Raw genomic sequence first — 5,903 nt, 5'->3', positions numbered from 1 at the left:
CGCTTGTAATTGAGCATAAAAAGGATAACATCGCTGACAGCCATCCCAGGCTTATCACCATGAAGAACCCAAGCCGTGGATCCCAACTCCCCTTCTTCGGACGCAATTGAGGCTGTCGTCTCCATCTAATCGGCAGGCATAACGCTTGACTTGCCCCAAAACGCTTATCTACCCGGCGATGCACTCGCACAAAAGACGTGTAATTATGTGGCAGTGCGATAAGCCTAACCCTAAGCGAAGTACTACCAAACTGCTAAGGGGAATCACTCGCACAAGATTTATAGACTTGGGCTGACAATTAGCGCTGATAACTTTCGGTTTCGATGGGATTCGACTTGGACTCGGGCTCCTAGAATTGAAATTGCCTGTCTAATTTCCTGAGTTATGGCGCCGAGTTCAGCACGGCACTGTAATTATGGAATATGAGAAAAATTACTGAAGCCTCGGAAAATATGAGACCTAATATATGCATTTCTCTAGCGAGCTGCGAGTGGGCGTGGCACCTCCGCGGGCCAAACATTAAACGGTAGTTAGTGCGATTAGAGAACGCTTCTCGAGTGGTAAATATTGTGCCTCGCAGGCGACTTTCTCCGCGAAGCGTGCCTCGTAGACACAAATGCAAAGTATCTGGCGCCAGAGGTGGACACTTGTCGCACATTCCGCCACGGTCGCTTTCTTTGTGGATCGCATTTCACCCGGAGGATGGGCCAAAATGCATTTCCCTCGGTGGGAGCTATCCTTGCAGGCCATGGCTCATTAATAACTCTCATATTTTTCACGCCAACTGAAAGAGTTTCGGCGGTGTCTAGTGAGCAGGGAAGCAAGATACTTCATAATTATTCCTGGTATTCATCATTCTTCCTATGTACCTATTTCAGCCATTTTCCTAGCCCGTTTCAAAGGATCCATAAGATCAAAGATTGTTTTCCCAAACAGTTTTTGCCCTTTGTGGCCATCAATCTTCAATCAAGCATTTCCCAATGTGACACTTTCGACTGGGAAACAGCGGCAATTTAATCAAACTACTGACACACAAGGCATGAAATGCCTATGAAAGGCAATTTTCATCAAATTTATTGTCATTGTGAGAGGGGCAGTGCTAAATGGCTGGGAAGGTCCGGCATGCAAATGACATTTCGGCAATTGCATTAATGGCGGCGATTCCAATGCCGATTCCGAATGTGATTGTTTCGCCCTCGAAGGGAGTGCCATATGCATACACAACTACATATAGTATAGTATATTTTGGTAGTTATTAGGGGTAGGGGTGGGGGAATGGCAATTATACTCGACTCGACTGGGCACATTCATGCTGGTCAATTGCCAGAGTGACATTATGAACGCCCAGTGAGGCGGGCAGCTCCGATTGAGGGTATTATTATTGTTATCCTTTCAGCGCAAAATGGCCGCCGCTGACATGGCCATAGTTTCGAATTCGGCATTCAAATTTCGCCATCGCCATCACCATCGCCATTGTTTGCGGCTAACTGTGCGTGCCGAACATCCAGGATGCCAGGAAGCCAGGAACACCACGTCCAAAGTATCCCAGCGGGCAGCTGACGAGGGGCGATTAAAATCTCAGTCGGAACTGGGACCCCGCATGGGAACTCACTACTATATATGCTGAATATATATTCACCATGTCTGCAATATTTGATTTTCATTGAATGAGCCTTGAATTAGCAGGACAAGGATGTTGCAGTTCAATGATGAAAATGAGACAAAAGATATACATGCAAACTATGGAACGTAAAGATATACTATCTTTAAGATATAAACCATTGCGCCATTTGAAATACTTAAAGGAATATGAGATACTTTTCTCTATGTGTATAATTATCAATTAGCTAATAAACTATTGCTATTTCCTCTTAACTTTTCAGCTGCTTCCGCTCGAGGAAGAGCGCCGCGAATTGTAAATTGCTATAAATGTTTATTAATTGTTTGAAAATAATTGATAATTACGGGGCACTGAGCACGATCGATGGTTTCCTAGCGCGAACCTGATCCCGATCCAATTATTCCCACACCAGCACCAGAGACGGAAACTCGAGAGGGAAAGTCTTTAGTCTTTAGATGAGATCAGACTGATTGCCGCTGCTAGGGATCGTTAGTGGCAGACAAGTTGGGCGCAACCGCAACAACACAATTCCCGTGAAAATGCGGCGAACACACGCGGCGTTTCCCGTTCGCAGGATACTGGATACTGGATAGAGGATAGAGGATCTGTATGTGGATATGGTTGGGAATTGGAGGCGTCAGCGCCGGCGGCGTTGCAGATGCCGCAAGTGGCTGTCACTTCCAACACATGTTTTGACCACGTCAATAAATCATCGCATGTCGGGCGTGTCAGCAGTGGCTGATCCAGAAGCTACAGCTCCAAAAACTGACGGGTCGGAAATACCCGGCTATTACTCAGTACTCAGTACGATCTGTTAAAGAGACGTATCAAAATGACATGATTATTTTATTAAAGCAATGAACACTGATTACTCAGTACGCTTATCTCATGGGGGTTTTTGGTATAATTATTCGAAGACAAAATAAAATTTGATGGTATTATAATCATAAATTGGGAAATACACAACAGCAAGTCACTTGAAAAACTTTCGCTAATCATAGCCAAGTAATAAATGTTTCCCCTTTGACTTATCCATATCCTGGAATTGCTTTCCCACACACACACAAACGACTAGACTCAATTACCAACAAGTTTTCAATTGCACCATTGTCCTCATTCATTAGGCATAATTCTCACTTTCCTCGGAGGCTCGACCAGCATCCTGAGATATCTGCGCTAGACAATCTCACAGATGCGACAGATGAGATGGGAAAATGGCGAAAAGATGCAAAGTCAAGCTGGCTACTTGCCCCCAGTTCAAGTGGCCAAATAAATTTCAATGTTAATTTAAATGGAATTCATTACCCGGCCGAGCAGCAGTCCATTATAAATCACATAGAAATTTTCGTAAATTCATCGCCACTTTAGTTAACCCCTAATGACTTTTGTGTCCGAATTGTTTTGGGCAATCAAGCCGGGCCAACCGACAACCCCGTCCTGTCCTGACCAACCCCCGAGTGTTAAATTAGCCCAGGATAGGGGAGGATTTCGGCTGGGATGCGGCGGCAAAAGGTGCAAAATGCACAAATGAGTATAAATATTTTCACAATTAACGAGAAATTAAAGGCGACAAAGATGCCTGGCGGCGGTAAAAAGCGGCAGCCGCAGTGCGATGCTGTTATGTGCACTGAGAGAAATATATATAAGAAATATTTAAAGGAATACTAGAATAGATACACAAACATAAACAGCACTTTTGAAATATTTAGGCATACAATTTATTTGTGAAAGTAAACCATATACAGTCTTTTAGGATCTAGGAAGACTTGAGCAGCAGAAAACTAACTCTCCTTTTTTTGCAGTGCACGCTCGGTGTGATCCTGCGGCTATCCTGATCCCGCTGCCGATCCTGATTCGAAGTCGGAGTCACCAGGAGACAAACAAACAACAACCCCAGGAGCAGCAGATGAGCAGGCACTCGAGCACTCGAGCCAGACAAAAGGGCAGAACACGAATTTAATAGACTCCCATTCCCATTCCCATTCCCACTCCCATTCCGATTGCGATTCGATGATGATGATGTCCTTCTGCCATTTAATGCGTACAAAACGTCTAATAAATTAACTTCACTTCTGTGCGCATCTGTGTGAGTCCGTGTGTGTGTGTGTGAGTTGGGCTTTGTGTGCGTGGCCTGAAAGAAAAATCGTTTTCAAATGAATTTCAATGCAACGAAGCGTAAAACATTTTACGCCGCGCATCTCATCGTTTAGGGGAATCGGCATCGGCTTCGGAGGGTTAACAAGGAGCCAAATAAAAGGACATGCGGCGGCTGCAGCACTCGAGATATGGATATGCTATTAGACAGTTTATTAATGAATCCTTTCAATTGTTAGCGCGTGATTTCGCTTTCACATGCCACCGTAGCCCGGCAGCCCAAACCATTCGAGGACAATTAGACGAAGGACTCACAAAAAATATATATTGCAGTTTATGAAATGGCACTTAATGACCCAGAAAGCATGTCGCTCGACTCGCTGTAAATATGATTGGACAAACAGTTGGCATCGGATGACACAAAGGATAACGCACATGAAAGCTGCTGCGCCGCTACCGAAAATCCTTTCCAATTCGGTGTCAAATATTTTCCAGGACTCGCGACGCCTTGTTTTTTAAGGCGAATTCCAGTGAGTTTGTTGTGATTTATGCACGCGGCGGGATGTCCTTGAAGTGGATGGAAGGGTTAGGATGCAACTCCTCCGGCATCGGATGACACCAGCTGGGAAAGGATGACAAGATAAAAAAGGAACTAATTAATTAATTCTAAGATCTTATAAACTAGCTAATACCTATTGTTATCACGCAAGTATTAAGAATTTGTGAGTATATTTCTGTGGGAAACAAGTTCCAAAGGACATATATCAAGGACAAATTTATTTTCCACTTAGGATGAAATACCTTTGCTTTGTGTAACTTGGTGCATCTGCCTGATGAATATTTCGAATTGTTTAGGCAGCAACCATTACAAATTAATATTATGACCCGTTCGGAATCGATTGTCAACCGCTTACTTTTTACGAATCCTGATGAGAATGGGAGCATTCTACTCGATATGAATTGCCTGTGAAGTGTCAATGAATGGCGTACAGGAATTGTGGCAGGGTTTCCATTATGATCGACCCATTGAACAAATTTGCCCCCCTGCCCATGGGTATCTGCTGCTCTGTCTTGAGCACTTCTTTCTGCTTTTCAGCTAATACGATTATAAATATGCGATTATTAACACACGATTGCCCGCTGACATAATTAAGACACCAGAGGATGTCTGAGCAAATAACCGAATGGATGGTGGAGTGGCCATAGATTCATCGGGGGTATATGCCATGTAATACATATCGGGCAAAACAATGGCGGAGTCCGCTTGTCACACGTTCTACAAACGCGACTGACATTGGCTGATGCCCAGATACAGCTGACATGTGCTCGGATGCATCTCATCCCATCCCTAATGGCCTGCTAATAGATGAACGGCGTGTTTGAAATTAAAAGTAAACCGCAAACAGGCCGTGGATAAATGGCCAACTTCACCAACGGGGGAAGCCAGTTAGCCAGTTCCCCTGGTGAACCACCTCATTGCAGGGTGATTAATGAGCAAGTAAATAACTTGAAAAGTGTGAGAAAGTTGCTGTACCAACAATCAATGGGTATTAATATCATATTTTAAATATGAATCCATCTGTATGTATACTTTTAATCCCATTAAGTTCCTCTGGCCATCAATATTGTTAAATCATAAAGATTTCCTGTTCATTCGTTGGCATAATAAGCTTAAGCTCGTGATGCACGTCGCCACACCTTGAAGTTGATCTTGGCCGGGTTCGTTTAGCGTAATTAGCCACAATCGAGTTGATATGTCAAATTAATAAAATATTAAACCGAAGGTGGCCCCTGCTGCTCATCGGCGGCAGAGGTGCATAAATTTAGCAATTCGAGGCGTTGATTTGTTGAGCGTGTTTCACTTGCTGAGGAGGATCGCCGGATGGCTGGTGGGGCTGTCAAAAAGCCGTAATTTCTGTTTAACTTTGCGCGGCCAGCCTTCGATAAATTATCGCAATTTGCGTTGCATTTTGCAGTTTGGCGGAGTTGGTCGGAGCTGGGGCGGCACTAGCAGTTGCTAAATTAACAGAAGCCGAATGCAACTAATTTGCGACAAAACGCCCTCAGGTAGTGGCAGTGGGCCAATAAATCACGTCAACCTAAACTGGAAGCCAGCAGCAGTAAGCCAGAAAGCCAGAAAGTCGGAGAGCCAAGGAAACCAGCTCGGCATCATTTGGCACTCGAATTT

This window comes from Drosophila simulans, chromosome 3R (assembly GCF_016746395.2).
Source record: "Drosophila simulans strain w501 chromosome 3R, Prin_Dsim_3.1, whole genome shotgun sequence".
Lineage (NCBI taxonomy): Eukaryota > Metazoa > Arthropoda > Insecta > Diptera > Drosophilidae > Drosophila > Drosophila simulans.
The sequence above is the reverse complement of the archived record's forward strand: the minus strand, read 5'-3'. Positions refer to the sequence as shown.